The sequence below is a fragment of the Canis lupus genome, chromosome 8, assembly GCF_048164855.1.
Source record: "Canis lupus baileyi chromosome 8, mCanLup2.hap1, whole genome shotgun sequence".
Classification (NCBI taxonomy): Eukaryota; Metazoa; Chordata; class Mammalia; order Carnivora; family Canidae; genus Canis; species Canis lupus.
The window spans coordinates 3,943,801-3,964,528 of record NC_132845.1 but is presented as its reverse complement, the minus strand read 5'-3'; the positions used below and the strand labels follow the sequence as shown (position 1 = coordinate 3,964,528).

General features: G+C 35.8%; 1 long non-coding RNA gene across 3 annotated transcripts; it reads left to right on the top strand.

The window, feature by feature from the left end:
• The first annotated feature begins 10,065 nt into the window (after positions 1 to 10,065).
• On the top strand, positions 10,066 to 20,363 carry LOC140637785 (uncharacterized). Of its 3 annotated transcripts, none has more exons than XR_012034823.1 (3): positions 10,066 to 12,131; positions 13,065 to 13,173; positions 19,967 to 20,363. It is a non-coding gene; the product is annotated as an uncharacterized lncRNA (long non-coding RNA). The 3 variants fall into 3 exon arrangements; XR_012034822.1 differs by lacking the exon at positions 19,967 to 20,363 and adding an exon at positions 13,335 to 13,839; XR_012034824.1 differs by lacking the exon at positions 13,065 to 13,173.
• The last annotated feature ends 365 nt before the right edge of the window (positions 20,364 to 20,728 follow it).

Genomic DNA, 20,728 nt, shown 5'->3' with positions numbered 1-20,728 from the left:
CTTCTACCTCTTAATCAAGACCTAAGGGTCATAAAATTACTTGCAACTTCCCTCTTTTAGAACATATAGATGATCTTCTGAGAAGCTTAAAATACAAAACTCAAACATTGTTTCCACCTACTTATTAAAAGCATTAATACAGAAGAGATATAAAGCCTCCAAAGAGAAACTGCAATTCTACCAACAACAAAAATTCATGATTGAGAATATAATATATCCTAGGAAGGTAAATCTCTAATCTCTAAGGGACGACACATATCTAGAATTTCTCTAAATCAATTCCAAAATCAATTCTGGGAACTTGTATCACTAGTATTGGAGGTATTACGTGCCAATTTTTTTCTGACATTGCATTTCACTTATGTAATCAGTCTTTTGGCCTTGAGTTTTCTCTAAGGGGAAAAAAATGGCCATTTTTTTTGGTAAGTAAATTCAATTAGGTCAAAGGTCAACAAGCCCCCAATTTAGGATTTCCTAAACATTGTATACCCTTTTCCTTTTTTATCATTCATATTCTTGCTAGATATTAGATACACTTTGATGGTATTTCAAATGAGGCCTATTCTCTTAAGGGTTATTATTGCAGAGTGACACAACTTGTGGAAGATTTCGTTCTAGGCTCCCCGTTAATCGTGTTGGTTCCTTTTGCTGTGTAGACTTTTATTGACAGAATTCAGCAAGGAATTCTGGTTTGTTTTCTACAAAATATTATTGACTTCCTTTTTTATATATTACTATTCTTTGTTATAATCCTAAACTCCCCAATCCTCCTTCCCCCATCTGAGCAAAGAATCCCATTGTTTATTTACTGTTAGGCAATGATCTAAGTCTTAGTCAAAGCTCCTGAAATTTCTTTAGGAAAACACTGATTTCATTTTGTTTGTTGATGCTACATACCTGAAAACAAATTCTGAATTTGTCTAGCATCCCATGTTGATTTATATTGATTTACCATTACATAAAGAGCCTCTCACAGAACTTAATTCAGCTTAAATGACCGAGTTGTTCCCTTTCACTTAGGCCAGGCATTTGTTAAAATGTTCTATGAGCATATTACTGCCCTACCCTCACACTAACCACAAGAGAAATGCTTATATTTTAAATTAGGAACCTTTAGTGTGGCTCACTTTTTAACACTTTTATTCAATCAACAAATATTTCTTAAGTGCCTACTCTGTACGATTATTTAAAGCTTCAGAATTTCTATGAAGGCAGAACCTAGGGTTTTTTTTTTTTTCCAGACTTTGAGATATAGTTGACACATAACGTTGCATAACTTTAAGGTAAACAACATAATGATTTGACATATGTATGTATCACCGAATGATTATATCCACAGTCAGCTTAGTTAACATCCATCACCTCACACAGTTACAATTTTTTTTTGCTTGTGATGAGAACTGTTAAGAACTGCTTTGCAAACAAATTTCAAACACACAATACAGTGTTGTTGACTATAGTCATCACGATGCACATTACATTCCCAGCTCGTCCCCATGCCTAAATTGTTTGCCTCAACCCACTTTCTGAAACCACAACCAGATAATCTTTTAAATGACTAATTTGGCTATCTTACTTTGATGCCAAGAACCTCTTCTGTCTGCATCCCATTCGTACAGCTTTTAAATTCTGTTTTCTGGATAATGACTTATAAGGCCCTGAAGAGTCTGGTCTCTGTTTAATCTCATGCGTCTGCAAAATCCCTCTGCCTAAAGCTTCCAATACACTGAACTATTTGAAGTTCTGGAAGGTGGCCTGTTCTCTGTGATCTTGCTTTTATGATTATTACCCCCACCTGTGGAACATTCTTTCTCTCCTCTCCTTTCTTACTAATTTCCACTCATTTTCCAGATTTCACCTTGTAGATCTTTTCTTCTAGAAAGCCTTCTCTGAATCCCTAAGATCTGCTTAGGAAACCAATCTATAAGCAATTATTTTATCATAGCACTGACCTTATTCTAATTATGTTATTTGTCTATGCCCATGACTACATTGTTGAAAATAGGTCTTTTTTAATTTATTGAGGCATAACTGACATATAATAATATATTAGTTTTAGGTATATAGCACAGTGAACTTGACTTTTGTATACACTGCAGAATGGATGTCACAATAAGCCTGGTTACCATCTGTCACATTACAAAGTTAATACAATGCTATTGACCATATCCCCATCCCAAAGTTTATAGACTTATTTATAACTGGAGCTTTATATTTCTTCTTTATTTATTCCTCTCCCCATCACCCAGCCAGCCTTCTCTTTGGCAACTAACAACCTGTTCTCTGAATCTGAGTTTGGGTTTTGTCTTGTTTTGTCTTTTAGATTCCACATATAAGTAAAATCACACAGTATCTGTCTGTGACTGGCTGATTTCACTTAGCTTAATACCCTCAAGGTCCATTCATGTTGTTGCAAGGTCAAGACTTCCTTCTTTTTATGGATGAATAGTGTTCCGTTATATCTTCTGCATCCATTCATCCATCAGTGGATGCTTAGGTTGTTACCATATTGTGACTATTGTAAATAATGCTGCAATAAACATAGGGGTGCATGCGTTTTTTCAAATTGCTGTGGGTAGATAGACAGTACTGGAATCACTAGATCATGTGGTAGCTCTATTTTTATTTTTGGAGGGAACTCCACACTGTTTTTGATAGTGGCTACACCAATTTACATTATTACTAACAGTACACAAGGGTTCCCTTTTCTCTGCATCCTTATCAACACATGTTATTTTTTTGTCTTCCTGACAGTTGTAAGAGAGTACCCCATTGTGGCTTCAGTTTGTATTTCCATGATGATTAATGACGTGGCGTGACCTTTTGTCTGCCTGTTGGCCCTCTGTGTGTCTTCTTTGGAAACATGTCTGATCAGATCCTCTGCCTATTTTTTCATTGGATTGTTTTTTGGCTACTAAGTAGTATAACTCCTTATCAGATATATAACTTGCAAATATCTTCTCCTTTTCAGTAGGTTGCCTTTTCCTTTTGTGATGGTCCTTCAGTGTGAAGAAGTCATTTAGCTTGATGTAGTCTTATGTGTTTATTTTTACCTTTGTTACCCTTGTCTTTGGAGTCAAATCCCAAATTTTTTTTCCTAAGTCTGATGTGAAGGAGCTTACTGACTACATTTTCTTCTAGGAGGTTATGGTTTAAGGTCTTACATTCAAGCCTGTAATCTATATTGAGCTGATTTTTGCATGAAGTATAAGATTTTAAATATAGTGTATACGGCTTCCCAACACCAATTATTGAAGAGACTGCCCTTTCTCTATTGTATATTCTTGCCTCCTTTGGCACAAATTAACCAACTGTATGTGTGTGTGTGTGTGTGTGTGTGTGTGTGTGTGTGTTTGTTTCTGGGATCTTTATTCCATTCAATTGATCAATGTCTCTATTTCTATGTCAATACTATACTGTTTTGATTACTATAGTTTATAGTATAGTTTGAAATCAGGGCAACTGAACCTCTGGCTTTATTATTTCTCAAGATTGTTTTGAATCTTGTTGATATTTTTTCAGAGCTCAGCTTAGAGCTCAGCTTACATAATGCATTATATATTTTTCCAGAAGAAGAGAGGGAGGGAAGGATGGAGGGAAAGAGGAAGGTAGGGAGAAAGGAGGGAGGGGAGGAAGGGAGGAAGGAAGGAAGGAAGGAAGGAAGGAAGGAAGGAAGGAAGGAAGGAAGGAAGGAAGGAAGGAAGAAAGGAAAAAAGGAAGGAAGGAAGGAAGGAAGGAAGGAAGGAAGGAAGGAAGGAAGGAAGGAAGGAAGGAAGGAAGGAAGGAAGGAAAATAAAGAAGGAAAGATAGGAAGATGGGAAGAAGAAAAATATCACATTAGATAATGCATTCGATCAGTGGTTGACAACTTGTCTTTAAAAGATCAGATAGTAAATATTTTAAGCTTTGTGAGCCATACAGTTTCTGTTCTAACTACTTGACTCTGTCATTGTCGCACAAAATAACGCCTTGCTCCAATAAAACTGTAAATAGGTAGCAAGGCGGATTTGGCTGGAGAGTCATAGTTTTGGGGCCAGTGCATTAGAGGTTTTACTTACATTATTTCATTAATTTTACCAAGTTTTTTGTGAACAATGAGCCAAAATAGATCATCTAATTTGTTCAAAAGCCACAGAACTAGTAGTGATGAAGTTCTAGATCTTATCTTCACAGAGAAGGAAGAAGGGAAAGTGAGGGTCAGAATACCATGGAGTATTATCCATTTTTTGTATCCCTTTAGGATAATTTAGAAATCTGTAGGTGAACAAAATGTGCTTAAGGTTCTACAGACAGTATGAAACCGAGCTCTCATTAACCAGAGACCCAAGTTCTTAACTATTGATATGTGCTGATTTTGTCAAATTGAAATCTCTCTCATTTCTAAATTTTCTGCTATTTCAGAATATTGTTGATCTGAAGGTTTGATAACAATTCAAAACTTCAATGTATCTCCTGTTCTTCTTGTTGATCTTTTAAATACAAAATACCAGCAAAATTAATGATGTAACTATTGCGGGAAAATAGGTAGTCAATAAATACTGCTTAACTTTTACATTTATACAAATAGAACCATATTATGTAGCATTCAGGAAGATGAATGAGTATGTAGAAAAAGAGTGTGCAATTTATATAGGTTCAGACATTTTTTAATTTGTGAGATCAGAATCTTGCAGGCAAGTTTTGAATTTTTAAAAGTAGCTTTATGAAAAAAAGTGGACTTATGGATCTATGCCACTGAAGAAAAAAATATGGAGAAGCCAAATAAAGCTAAATAACATCAAAATAAAATTGCTGCTAAACATATTATAAATTGTACTCAATGTCTTTTGGGTTCTAATGCTATGGCACCTCTCAGTTTGTGAAAGTGAAAGATGATATATCAGAGTTAATGGCTCAGTAACCCAATTAGGAAAAAGATCTTCCAGGAATTTGTAAGGGCTGGAATTGCTGAATCTGAGTCTCCAAACTTTTAAAACTTTTGAGCCTTAATTCCCACCCTAATACTATGTATGGGTCCTTGGACAATTCATTAAACTACTTGAAATCTTGATTTCCCAATCTGTGAAAGAGGGATGGCTTTAGATTTTAAAGTTCAAATGCTGTTATAATAGCAATGTTAGCTAAATCCACTAATTCCATCATTTCTAGCTATTAATGAAGCTACATTGTTTTTGTTTCCTTTAAGTTTAATATTAGCTCAAGGCCATGGTATATTCATCCCTTGTAACTTAAGCTGACTGGCAGGTGTGATAATAAAAATTCATACCCTGTACTAAATTCTTTGGAGCAAAGTTCCATAAATAGGATTGATAGCTTTGTTAGTAAAAAATGAGATGATGGCATATCAACATAATGCCACTACTTAGTTTGAGGGGTCAGTGGAGGGGATGAGTTTTCCTATGAGTGGGGAGAGAGTTAGAAATAGACACTATATTTTCTTGTGTAACCACTGAAAGGCTAAGTTAAGAAAAAAACTCATGGTCAGCAGATAGAGCAGAGTTAATGAGAACCTATAACACTTAGGAACTATGATAGAGTTTCCTAATTAGCCACAGAAATTTTTTTAAAATTACGTATATATATATTTTATATAATTTTTTAAAATTATGTATATATATATCCTAATAAATAAATATGTAGGCATAATACAATTCGACAATATACTCATATAAGGCAGAAGAACTTGATCTCACATTTCCTGAGTAGTACAATCTAAAATGCAACTTGCTTCTTAGAGGCTGCTCCTTTGTAGTCGTGACATTGCTATTAATTATAAGTTTTTATGTATATGGTTAATGATGATTAACTATAAGTACCTTGGCTGTCCAGTTCCATTGTTAACTCAGGAAATTTGGACTAGATTACACTCATAATTATTTTAATATTTTAAAATAATATGTTCAATCCATGTCTTGATTGGATTTATATGCATCACCTCCTTTAATTCTTTATTTTTAAAGATTTTATTTATTTATTCCTGAGAAACACAGAGACAGAGGCAGAGACACAGGCAAAAGGAGAAGCAGGCTCCCTGCAGGGAGCCCGATGCAGGACTCGATCCAGGACTCGATCCCGGGTTCTTGGAATTATCACCTGAGCTAAAGGCAGATGCTTAATCGATGACCCACCCAGGCTCCCCATCATTCTTAACACAATTTATACCATATAGGTACTTTATTCCGACTTGGTTGTTGCAACTGGGGACCATGGAGCTCAATTACCTTGTTTAAGGCACACTGCTGATATTTAATATGGGTATTTTTGACTGCCAAGCCCTACCTCTTAATCACCCTACTGTATTACTTTAAGTAGCTCATTGTTTCAGACCTGCTGCCACTTTAACTGACATACATACACCCTAAGAATTTTTGTGGCTGCTATCACAAATATGCAGATGAGAGAGGAAAAGAGTTTCTGATCAAAACAATTGAACAAGCCCTTCTTGGATGATATTAGTGAGGAATACCAGATGAAACTTGATTCACCTAGCTGTCATAAATAGCCGCAACTGAGATCTGATCCTCTATTTGGCAAAATATTATATAATTTGTCTCAAAAAAAAAAACTATTAAAAGGTGAATTATTCACCAAGAGACCATAATTCTTTTTTCCTGTTACTATTCCTCTTTTTAGCAAACTGTCATACTAAACTTAACCATTCCTCCAAAACACGAAACTAAGCCCTTTTGAGCAATTTCAAACATTTCCACAAATGAATAGACATAGCAATGTGTCATGAAATCTTGCCAATTTACAATGCCTACATTACTTCACAATAATATATTTCTTTATTTAAAAGCTATTTTATTGCTGCTTTACAATTTTCAATGTGCATTTCTCTTCCCATTATAAAAATCAGTAATGTTCAGAGAAAGGTGTCAGCTGAAGCAGAGGCTGTAAGGGTTCCAATTTCCAGTGAACATAACAAACCACACTGATCACAACTTTGTGTGGAGAAAATCCTCTGTAAAATTACTTTTTTGCATATGTTTAAATATTATTCACAATGGAAAATCTTTTCTATAGAGAAGCTTTAAAATAATATGGCTGACTGTTTCCATGCGAATGCTTTTTTTTTTTTTTTAACATAGCTCTTTATAATCACATATACTCTTTATCCCTTTCCATTTCAGTTCTGTCTTGGTAAAAATGAACAAAATACAAAATTCAGTATAATTTTACCATTCGCATTAGCAAGAGAACAATGGCAAGTGGCTTTGAATTGCTCTTCCATCTGGCATTTCAGTTACTGTTTAGATTAATAGGTACAATAGGAGTTGAAATTTTCTGGGCCAGAGTTTAATGGTGCTCAGCACTGCTCCTCTCTGAAAGGACCCATCCACCTGTGGACAAAGCCTTCTGTCTGTTACCATGGCCCTGAATAAAGTCACTGATGAGCATGTGAGTCAGTTTCAAGTTGCAAAAAGGAAGAACTTACATTCCAGTTAACTACACTGTCTCTTCCTGATACGAATTATGCCAGCGAAGATAATCAATAACTTATCAGGCTGCTGAGAGCCCATTAGCATGTGGTTAATATGCTAGTGTTCACGGCAGTATTCTTCAATGTGGGAAGTGGTCCTTTGGTATAACACACTTCAATAGTTTAAGCTCAATAATAATAACTCTTGTTTAACAAGATATTAGATTGACTCTTATAAATTAGAAGATTGTTTTCATGATCTATGTAATCTACTCTATTAATAAAAATAGAACTGAAGGCTCTTGGCACAATTCATTTCTCACTTCCACTTACAAGTGGGCTCTAAATATAAGGAATCAGGCTTGCCCAATTAATCACAGCACTGAACAACGTGTCTACCTGAAAAGAATGTAAAACCACCGCTATTAGAAAGTTTAATTTAAACCCTAGGGCTAAATTAAAGAGCTTTACAAATACAGAGATTATTGTCCAGGAACAGCAAAACACAATTATGTTTTTTCATTTCATTTTAGGAAATTATTTCTAGAAAAAAACATAAAAAATTTGCTAAATCATTTGGAGGGAGTGGAATCTCATCGCTGTTACAGTTTAGCATGAACAAGAAAAAAGCATGAAGAAACAAAATCAGTTCAATAGGAAGTATTTAAGATTCAAAGATTTTCATTTGCATCCTCCGAGTGACAAAGACAGGGTTTTGCATATGGTGTCTGTGTACTAACTGAATTTTCCAGCATCTACTCCTTAAATGCAATTCTGATTGTACAGCCTTTACAAAGAACAGCTAAGTGAATGAGCAGGATGTGGTATTTCATGTACTGTTCCCACTTTGGGATTGTCATATTGCATCTGTGGGATTAAATCTTTTAAGGAGTTGTCAAATTTAATTGGTGAATTTGCACAGTTCTGGTTTACTGGATACATCACACCACCAAGATCTTTTTCTTTTATCACTTTATGTTAACTCCATGATTTAAATATTGCCATCTGTGAACAAAGCCTACAGAATTAAGAAAACAGCTTTAGTAAATTAAAAACCTTAACCGATGCATAATTTGAAGATTTTTTAACGTTGTTTATTTGAAACGTGGCATATTTATTCATTTATTTTTCTCATGGCAGGTATCATATTTTGTACATGTTCAGTGTAGCAAAATGCCCAATAAACATTCCAACAGGCTTAAAGACTATAAAAAAAAAGAGCAAAATCTATAACATCAGCAATAGACACACAATCCCTTCAAGAATAAGGACAAATGTTTCAAATAAACACTTCAAATGAAATCTACCTTTTCCCCTACACATGAGTTCTGCATCGTCTGAGATCTAACATGCCATCTCGCATTCCACCTACTGAATTTGCTTTCACTGCCTTACACATTCAAGCTCTTCAGGTCTTAACTTACACACAACTTTCATGAAAGGTGCACAGGGCCTTCTCCAACAACCTAAGTCAGCCCCCGCCAGCCATTCCCAATTATCCCCCAATTGAAGTGTTCATCCTTCAATTATCAAAAATTATAATACTACATTTTTTCTTTGTCTACTCACAGGATGTGCATTTCATAAGGACAAAGACATTGATTTTGTTTTGTTCAATCTTTTGTTTGTTTCTGTAAGTATAAACTCAGCATCTGGTAGAGTGCTGGCAAATGGTAGTGGAGACAGCAGTGAGAGGAGGAGGAGGAAGATCGGGGGAGGAATAACAAAATTATTGAATAATAAAAATGATACTTAAAAAAATGATACTTATAATAGCTAATGTGGTTGAGCCTTGTATGCCTGGCACTGAGTAAGGGGATTTGCATTATCTCGTTATGTTTTTAAAATAATCTTTAGAGGTAAGTGCTACTATAGTTTTAAGTTGGCAGATGGAGACCTGAAGCTTAGAGAGGTGAACTAACTTATTCAGTGTCATAAAATTAATTAATCTGGTACTAGGACTCAAACCTTGGCCTTTCCACTCCTGAGCCCATATAAAGGAACCTGTTAAATGACTGTATGGATGTGTGAATAGAGGAGAGAAAGAGAGTAGTGAAGAAGGAAGGGAACTAGTGAGGGAGGGAAGGAAGGAGTGAGGGAAGGAGGCAGGGAAAGAAAGAAGGAAAGAAAGAGAAGCATGCTCCCTATAACAATGGATAATATGTTGGAAAAAAAAAAGTGTTTTTTTTTTTTTCATTAATTCAAGCCAGTCAAATACCTACCAACTTTAATAACTTTTTAAACTATGGGTTCTGGGAATAAAAGGCTAAAAGACACACTAAATAATGCTTCCATTTGGAAATAATTCTCTTAATAGGTGTAGCTATCTTTGTTAATAATGACTACCATGCATTGCTTTTGAGAATCAACATTGTTAGTGAAACACCCAAATACAGGACAACTATAAGCTATTCCCCAAGCCATGTAATAGGTGGAGCATTTCAGCCCAGATGCAAAGAATGCAATGGTGACAATAGCTAACATGGAATTATTGTTTCTATGTGTCAGTTTTGCATTAAAGCACCTTACTCTGCATGTTCCCTTAACTCTTACACAGTCCTAGAAGAGGAGCACAGAATCACATGGCCTGGAACTTGGGATTCAGATGCAGACATTCTGATTCCAGAACTATAGCCCCTAAGACATCAGTCTGCAGAAGTCCTGGATCATCTCTGCTGGAATCCATGAAATAGGAGGAATTATGAGAAACTGTGCAGTTTATAAGTCTTCATATTGCATTGGTCACCTCAATGAAACTCTCAAAAACTTGAAATTTTTCCTATTTGACAAGTGGAAAAATGAAATTCATAGAAGCTGAGTAAGTCTCTGAAGTTTCTCTAGCCAATAAATGGCAGAACTAGGTTTTAGTTCCAGACTTGAGTGTTTACAAAACCCAGGCTCATTAAAAAAAAAAAAAAAAGTCATAATATTTTGTGGAACTTATCATCTACTGTAGTCTGAAGAGAAAGGAGAAGAAGCCATAGTTTGCCATAGTGTTCCAACTTCCCAGTAGAATCAACTCAATGCTAATTCTGGTATAACTGAACAGCTGAATCAGCTTGATTTACTCCTTTGTGAATGGTTATTTTCTTTAGATATATGATATATGCAAGTGTAGAAACTAATACAAAATGATGATGATGCTATGCTAGCATCATCCTCAAGAGAGAATTTTTTCCAGGATTTGTAAATTGCATCTTAATGTTAAAAACACATATATATTCACTGTGAATATGATGATTCCAAAAAGTATATAAACACAGTCATTATTTAACAACTAAACATTTATATATTGATAATAAATGAAGTACCACTTGAAGGAAGTTTTGGAAGATAGGGATATATAAGCACTGATCTGTAAAAATGGAAAATCAACTAAAATATGCCCTATAACTAAAGTCCTATCATACTACGAAATGGATATATGGTGTCTGAACTACACAAGGAGTAATCATTTATTGATTGAGTGGCTCATATTCTATTGCGACATGAGGTGATTAAATAGATCTTCAGCTACTTATGTTTGAAGATATTTAGTAAGTCAAAAAAGGGGTGTCATGTGCTGAACATATGAAGACTCCTGTCTAGGAATGGTTTTTGAAGATTTTTTTCCCTATCATATTGGACATCAGCATAACACCAGTAATACAGTCAAATGGAGGAAGCACTAATATAGAATGGCTGTGGATTATCAATAATTATCAAGGGTCTGAGCGGCTGGCTCAGCTCACTAGGATATAGAGAAGATGCACAATACTGAATTTTCTCCTTCAGGTGGGAGAGAAAGAGGTTGGGCTTACATCTAACATTCTAGTTCCCTTTTCCCAAGGGAAAGGGCCAGGTAGCTCTTAGCACCAAGCATCGCTCCGTGGATTTGGAGAAAAGGTATACTCCTGACTTATCCCTTAGAAGGAAGGGACAGGTGTGAAATATGCATGTTCTTATAAAATCAAGAGGTTTCTAGAATCCCTAGTGAGGCTAATAGGTCTGGAAGAGGTGGCTGCTTCTTCAAATGCACAGACACTAACACATAGCTACAAGAAACACGAAGAATCATGGAAATATGAACCTAGCGAAGGAAAAAAAATAAATCAATCATTATTAACTCTAAAGAAATGGAGACCTATAAGCTGCCTGACAAAGAATTCACAATAATTATATTAATGAAGCTCAACAAGCTAAAAGAAAGCACAGAAGACTAAACAAAATCAGGAAACTCATACGTGAATGAAATGAGAATATCAATGAGGAGTTAGAAACTATTAAAAAGTACCAAACAGAATTAAAATGCTAAGGAGGATAACGACTAAACTGAAAATAAAGCAAAACAAAAACATCAATAAAGAGCTTGACTTGGTCGAGCAGGAGAAAGGATCTGTGAACTTAAAGACGTATTTTATATCATCTAGTCGGAGGAACAGAAAGAAAAAGGAGCAAAGTAAAACACCTAAGTTAGAGAAATAGAGGACAGCGATATTACACAACCACAGCTGGCACGTCGAAAACTGTATTACTGGAGAACCCATCTTTCCATGAAATGTTAGTAAGTGAATACTTGTTACCAAGTAGGAAATAGGAGCCAGAGGTTCCATATTTCCCATAGTCCAGAGAAATTGGACTCAAAAATACAATATAGGAAATGATCCAGATTCAGAACTGTTTCCAAACCACGATACATCTCGGTTACTATGAGTTTCTAAGACAGGAGGTAGGTGCATCTTTTATCATTCATTTTATAAACCTGTGTGTGGAAGCATATGCGGTATTTATCATCCCACCGACTTATCCATTCTCAATACATTTTTACGTGAGATGACAAATTCTAAATTAAAGAATAGCTTAACACTTTGTTAGAGTTGGATCCAGACAGGGTTAGATTGCATCAGCATGCATCAGCGTCACCAGGAGAGCTTGTTACAAGACAGATTCCGGAGTTGCACCCCTATACCTTCCGATCAGTGAGTCTGTGGTGAGGTCTGAGAATTTGTATTTCTCACAATTTCCTAAGTGCTGCTGATAGTGCTCGTCTGGGGACTGTAGTTTGAGTACTGGTTATATATCATAAGAAATTAAGTTGACGTTGGAGTCACATACACTAGCATATTTGCCAGAGTACATGGTGGTATTTTTAAGCTTTGCAAGTTAATTAAATTCCTTTAGAGTGCCGCTCCTCTCCTACAGGTAAAGAAAGGGGCCATTCAGGATTAAATCCACTTTCCCCCCTCCCAGAAACTCAGTGGGTTAGCTGTGCCTTCTTGGCCCTAAGATCGGAGGGCACAAAACACCCCCACGTGTTCTCGTATCATGGGTAATTTTTGCCTTTCTGTTTTGCAAAAGTTCTTAACCAAGATATGAAAAGATGAATGCCTACATTTAGTTTGGTTTGTAATTTAAAGTCCTCTATATTGGAACACATTTACATATGAGCCATAATAGAATAAATTTCGCAGTCTCTGGTTTTCCTTACTACCATTTTCTTCTAAGAGAGAGACTAGAGAGCCTGGCTTAATTATAGCTGTTCACTCAAAAGATTTGGAGGTGGCAACACCCACTGAAGTGAGGCACACGTATCAACCAAGGGAAAGGCCCACATCTTCAAAGGACTGGCAGGAGATGTATTAATGAAATATTTGTTTCTAAGGTCCCAGGGCCGTAAGGCATGCTCAGGATCCCGACCTAAAAGCAGTGCACTTTTGAAAACCTAAAAGTGACAGGGCGAAATCTAGATGGCTCATCACTGTCGAAAACAGGTACACACCATCTCTTTCACTTCACTGACACACATTCTGTGCTATTCGTCGACCTTATTCTCTTCTTCTCTAGCCTAACCTTTTGGTGACAGTAAACATGACTTGACAGAGGGTCCAACACAGAAATGTATGATCTTTAACCTTTTTCTGCTTTGTGACAGGTTTGGGACACATCTGGACTAATCCATCAGGGAGAAAAAAAAAAAAAAACATCTTTGGAATTATAATATGACAGTGATCTTCAGGAGCAAACAGTCATGTGTTTATGTAAAGCCCCTTCCGGTCTAAATCTAAATGAATAGGAAAATAACAATTGTTTACCTAAAGAAGCTCATTTGCTTAGAGGGAAAGGACTCGTTCCCATCAAAGGATGGGCAGTGGTAGTTCAGCGCACATTTGTAAAATGCTTATGTACCAACAACATATCCTGGAAAGTAGTTTGTAAATTTAATTCTAATGGCTTTAATATTCCATATAGATATGTGTGTAGTAGAGATAACAAAGACACCGTAGACATCGGTGGAATGTAGGCATTTGCAAAGTCGATAGACATATACGTTGATACAAATATATTTGTACATGAGAATGTCCTTATAAATGAGCATTTTAACTATTTATTCTTGCAAAAAAAAAAAACTTGCCTGATAAAAACATGCCACTAGATATCGATGCTACTATTTAGTTGTGAAATGAAAAGGAAGAAGCGTATTCAGTTGTAAACACTTTAAGTTCTCTTATGCTCTGGAGCAAAAAACAGGTGTTTTCTAGTCGCTTTTCTTTTTTATCAGGCAAATTTGTATAACAACAATTGTATTCTGAGCTAGGAAAAAAAATCATGGAAATTTAGTCCAGTAATCTCTCAGTGAGAATATGGAAAATCAGGCACTTCACTTCTATTAAACACTACGCTTGTTTCAATGCTTTTACTCATGTTGAGTATAACTTCCCCACCGAACCACCAAACCATAGTCTCTCACATAGTTAAGGAAAATCATCCATCCTCCATCCTTTCCATTTGCCCTGGCTTTTTCAGATGGCTAACGAAAAGACAGTTTTTTTCCATCTTTCATCCCAGGATTCAAATCCCTCTATTTCCTTTATTAGTGTGAGGTTCCTACACAGATGCTTACCATAATAATTTTAGTAACAATTTGGATGGTGGACGGAGATCATACTTGAGCTACTCAGAATTTGTCCCTCAGTGTACGCCAGTAAAGTACCTTCCTCCTGTGTGGGGTCCTTGGTGATGTGCGACACAGTCCCAAGCAAATTTTAGCCCCAAAACTTTCCCATGGCTGAAATGTGTAAATGTTCCCGTTACTGACTATAGGAGAATCGACAGGGTTCCTTTTTAATGATACCGACTAAATGACCAAATCATTTTTCCAGAGATAGAGATAAAGATGTCAATTACGTAAGTTCCTACCCTGCTCATGGGATACTATCCATCCAACTGGAGGTTTAGTTCATTATGTTCTGCAGCTCCTTTCCTTAGATGATTTTAAAGATGTTTTTGATAATGAGTATTTCGGACTTCAGATTGCACTTCACTGTTTCAATTGAAGGCTTTGTTTTGATTATGGCATTCACTTAACATGAGACACTTGTGAAATAATATTTGAGTACATGCAGAGATTTCTAAATTAAAGCTGGATTCAATAAAAGCCTCTTTTTAATCCATTTTTATTTAGAATTAATGTAATATGCATTTGTAAAATAATGTACTTGCTACATCCTTAAAGTCAAGGGGCACCTGGGTGGCTCAGTCAGTTGAGTGTCGGACTTGATTTCCGCTCAGGTCATGATTTCAGCCCTGCTCAGCATGGAGTCTGCTTGAGATTCTCTCTCCCCCTTCTCTCTCTCTCTCTCCGCCCCTCTCCCACATGTGTGGGCATTCTCCTTAGAATAAATACAATCTTTCAATGAAAAAAAACTTATAAAGTCAAAATGACTTCTGAATTAACTTACGACTAGTTGAACTCTTAAGATACAGTGAGGAATTTTCTATTTCGATAAAGGTTCCGTTTCATTTTCAGAATAGTGAAAGGCTTTCAGTTGTAAAAATATCTTCAGAAAATAATCTTAAGGATGTGCAGGTTCTGTGAATTAGAAATGCCCAATGGAAAGCAGCTGGGGTGGTATTGGGGCATCATTCTAGGATCAGCAATAGATGGAAAAATAGGGCCTTGCCTATAATGTATCTTCAACTGTTTATAGGAAATGAAGCTGATACCCAGCTGATAGTCTCATGACTGGTCATGGTGTAAAGACTGAGGCCAGGAGGGTGGCTGGGGATTGTGTAGTGATGAAACTGCCATTTGGTGATAACATCAGCCTCAAATTAGGGAAAGTCTACAATCTCCAGGCACATCAATCCACTGGGAGAACTGAAAACATCTCAGTAAACTCCATGTGGCACTGGGCCGTTTCTGTTGGATTCATCTTTCTAAACCTAGTTTAGAATTGCACATAGTGTTGGCACAGATGAGTGAAGGTAAGATTTTGTGCCTCCACGAGATCCTCTACGATTGCTATTGGACACCTTCAGCCACTCCAAATAAACATACCTCCTAAGTTTGCCTAGCAAACATATGTTTGAGATCATTCTTTAAACCTACGTTTCCACAATAATCCACGTCTGGGAATATAGCTTAAGGAAATGCAATCAGTATCCCGGAGAGATGTCTGTACCCTCACGTTCATTGCTGCATTCTTTACAATAGCCAGGCCATGGGAATGACCTAATTGCTTATTGACAGATTAATGTATAAAGAAAATATATACACACACAATGAGATACTATTCACCCATTAAAAAAAAAAAAAAAGGAAAGGAAAAATCCTGCTACTTGTAACAAAATGATGGACCTTGAGGGCATATATATCCTAAGTGAAATAACTGAGACAGAGAAAGACAAATACTATATGGTCTCATTTATATGTGGAGTCTAAGGAAACAAAGTCAAAGACACTCTTGGTTGCCAGAGATGGGGGTGAGGGGTGGGGAAATTGGGTGAAGATGGTCTGGAGTTACAAATTTCCAGTTATAAGACCAATAAGTTCTAGATGATATGGAATACTCTGAAAAGGTAAACCATTTTAAAAGTAGGTATCTGGTTAGAATTACTGGTGGCTGTAGGTGTGGTTTTCCAGGAATTTCATGATATTATGCAGCGACTCCGGAATTACCAAATCCTGAATTTCTAAAGAACATATACAGAAGGGATCCCTGGGTGGCTCAGCGGTTGAGCATCTACCTTTGACTCAGGGCATGATCCTGGAGTTCTGGGATCGATTCCCACATCAGGTTCCCTGCATGGAGCTTGCTTCTCCCTCTGCTTGTGTCTCTGCCTCTTCTCTGTGTTTCTCATGAATAAATGAATCAAAACTTAAAAAAAAAAAAAGAACTTATACAGAAGAAAAAATGTCCAAATAGGGGCAAATACATTATTATTACTAGTGTTTGCAAAGCACTCACAAAACTGCTTTTTAGTCTCTCATATTTATTCTACATAATATTTGAATGGTAAAGAGGATTCAGGCACCAGAGCAGTCCATAAAACACTGAGCCTCCCTTCGTGGAAACCATGTTGTAATGGGAGATACAACCAACAATAAATTAGTAAAGGAACATAGAGTTCCACAGTGTGCTATGTTCTATGAGGAAGAAGAAGAACCAGGTAATATAATGCAGGTTACCTGTTCCAGAAAGGGAAATCAGGGAAGAATTCTTAAAGAACGAGCATTTCAACCGATGCCTCAAGATGAGGAGGAGGCAGCCACAGAAAGGGTCACCATTTCCGGCAGAGCAAATGGCGTAGGCATGGATGTCCAAAGGAAGGCAAGGCACATGCTGGGCAGAATTGGAGAATTCGAAGTTATCAGTGTAGCGAGAGTAAAGTGATCAAGAGAAAGAACTGAACGAGAAATAGGAAAGATGGCAAGGGTCAGATATGAAGGAACACTTAGGATAGGCATCAAGATTAAATTTTGTATAAGTGTAAAGGAAGTTATGGAAGAGTTTTAATCAGGTGTGTGGCATAATATGATTTATAGCCTGTTTTTCACAGAAAGGTCTTGCACCGGTTTTATTCCATTTATTTCAAGGCACCTACTATTTTAAAACTATCGTTATTTTTTAAAAATATTTGGATTGGTTGCATAATGAACTGTGATTAATTTGTTTCCAGGATGTTGCTATCTTATTAGTTGGGATAGTTTGTGCAGTAATTAGAATTTTCTATATTTAGAATCATCTTATCTGCAAATATGGCAATTTTGCTCCCATTCTATCCTTATAACAGTCTCTTGCCTTTTTTTTTTTTTTTTAAATGGGACAGGTAATAGAAGTAATAGAATGTTCTTTATGAAGTCTATATTTCCACCCTAAGTGTGATGTTTATTGATGTTTTCCATAGTCATCTTTTATAAAAACCAAGAAATTTTCTATTTCTATTATCTAATATATATTATATTCTTTTTTTTTAAGATTTTACGTATTGATTCATGAGAGACACAGAGAGAGGGGGGGACAGAGACACAGGCAGAGGGAGAAGCAGGCTCCATGCAGGGAACCTGACGTGGGACTCGATTCCAGATCCCGGTATCATACCCTAGGCCAAAAGCATACGCTCAACCGCTGGGCCACCCAGGCATCCCTATATGATCTATTCTTTATTCCTAGTTAAGAAGGATTTTTTTTCTTATTATAAGGGGATTTTGAATTTTACCAAATACAATTTTTTTTTTTTGAGATCATGCAGTTTTTCTCATTTAATCTGTTGACATGGAGAACTTCGTTGATTTTTAAAGCTAGACTACAGTTTATATCTTTAATAAAAATAACTTGGTCACAATACAATTTATCTTTATGACACTGAGTTGAGTAAAGTATTACGTTAAGGGAGCGAACTTGTTAAGGTTTTTGAATCTATGTTAACATCAGATTTTGGCCTAAGATTTTCTTTTTTAAAAATATTCAGCTGTCAGTTTTTGGTTTTGGTGTCAAGGTTATACTATCCCAAAGATTAATTCACAAATAGTTCTGGAGGAATTTGTGTAAGATGATAATTCCTGATTAACTGTTCTCATTGAGGTATCCTCAGTGAAGCCATCTAAGCCTTGTGTTTTCTTTTAGAAATATTTTAAATTATTGATTTCTTTAATACTTATGGGTTTATTTATGTTTCCCAATTATGTCAGGTTAGTAGATTTAATTCAATAAAATCTGGGAAGACAGGGTGCACCCAACTGTCTCAGTCAGTTAAGCATCTATCTGACTCTTGATTTCAGCTCAGGCTATGAAATCAGGGTCCTGAGTCAAGGAGTTGAGCCCTTGCCTCGGGCTCTTGCTGAGCTTGGAGCCTGCTGAAGATTCTCTCTCTCTCTCTCTCTCTCTCTCTCTCTCTCCTTCTTCCTCTGCCCCCGCCCCACTCTGTCTCTCTCTCTCAATAAAGAAAAAATAAATTAAAAAATTAAGTTAAAATAAAATCTGGGAAGACATTTTCTAATTTATTGGCATAAAGTTATATCTGCTATCTCCTTACTTTGGGGCTGGGGGTTGGTATTAAGCTATTTTCTTGGAATTTCAAATAGTGATTAGTCGTTCCTTTCACTTTCTTATCCTTGGTCTCAGTCACAAGTTTACAAATTCATTATCTTTCTGAATCGTCTTGTTGAGACTCTTGACTGCACTTTTCCTATTTTATTGATTTCCCTCCTAATGTTAGTATTATATTACTCACATTGTTTTTGGAGGTTCGTGTTGCCAGGGTTTTATTATTATTATTTCATGAATTAAATATCTAGCTCATTACATTTTCAGGCTTATTTTCTAATAAATGCATTCAAGGCTAAAAATTACATTAAATATACTTAATACAGTATCCAGTAAGTCTTTATTATAATTAAGTTCAAAATATTTTTTTTTTACTTTCATGGCCCTGTGAATTATTTAGAGTATTATTTCAAAATAAAAAATGTCCAAACCTGTAAGAATTTTCTTAGCATATTTTTTCTACTCATGTGTAAAAACTATATCATGTCAGAAAACATTCTATGATTTAAATCCTTTGGAATTTCTTGAGATTATGTTTCAGTATATTTTTTATGATCCATATTAACTTAAAAATGTATATTCTTCAATTTTCAAGTACATTATTCCCTGTACATTTTTCACATACAAGCTTGTATATAATAACATTCAAATATTATATACCCTTTTCTGATATTTTTGTCTGATTACACATTTAAATTTAATAAGTAGACAATTGTGCATTTCATCCCATAAAATTTCCTACTTATATCTAATTATGCTTTTTTATATTATACTTTCTTCTTAACATTACAGTAGCTTTGATGGGTGTCTTTTTGTTATTTCCATTTTATGACTTTTTATAATGTTTTGTTTTCAATCTTTCTGCATCCTTTCGTTTCAGTTGTGACTCACAAACTTCTCATAGGCTGATTGGTATATGTGTGTGTATTTGGATTCAATCTCGTAAACTTTGTCCTTTAATTAGAAAAGCTCACACATTTCTATTTAATACAACTATTAATATATTTAAATTTAACATATCTTCTTTTGTGATTTCTATTTTCCCATCTTTTTAGGTTTCATTTTCCTTCCTTTCTTGGCTCATCCCATATTAGATTATAAATTACAGAACTCTGTTTTTAGCTTTTAAAAACTACTCTAAAAGTTACACTATGTGTTATTGATCCGGTGATGGCTAGCTTTTTCAAGCAAAAAAAAAAAAAAAAACACCTCATTTCTTTATTTATTTTTTTTTCAGGACACAGAGCAGCAGTATGATTCCCAGACACTCTTGCATTAGATGGAACCACGTGGCTGAGTTTCCTTCAATGGCTTAAGAATGGAAATTATGTATATCTTTTCTAGGCCAAAGCTATTAAGCAGATATCTCTTAATATCTCTTTCTCCTTGTACTACCTAGATGCAGATGATGATAGGTACTCAGAGGATAGAAGAACCTTGAAATAAGGAGAAAAAATTCTGAGTCCTTAAGTCCCTTAGAGGAAAACTTCCCCCACCTAGTAGGAACTCCTTTTAATTTTATGATCCTTGGGAATAAACTTTTGCATTATTTGAGTCATTATATGTATATATTTGGGGGCATATAAGTTATAGCAATTGATGTTATTCTTCCTAATAAAAATTTAATTTTAAACTGAGCTGTTGCCAAATATAATATTCATGACGTTAGCTCAGCAGTCTAGTGGAGGACAGCAATGCAACAGATACAGTGAAATGGAAAACTGGACATCTGTGATTTTCTAGCAAAACAGATAAGACTCCAGATGGGAATCATTTCAAAGTCCAAAAAGATGGGGCACCTGGGTGGCTTAGTTGGTTACATGTCTGCCTGCCTTCAGCTCAGGTCATGATCCTGGGTGCCTGGGATGGGGCCCCCCACCTCACCCCTAGCCAGTCTCCCTGTTTAGCGGAGAATCTGCTTCTCCCTCTCCTGCCTCTGCTTCTGCTTGTACTCTCTCTCTCTCTCTCTCTCTTGCTGTCTCTCAAATAAATGAAATCT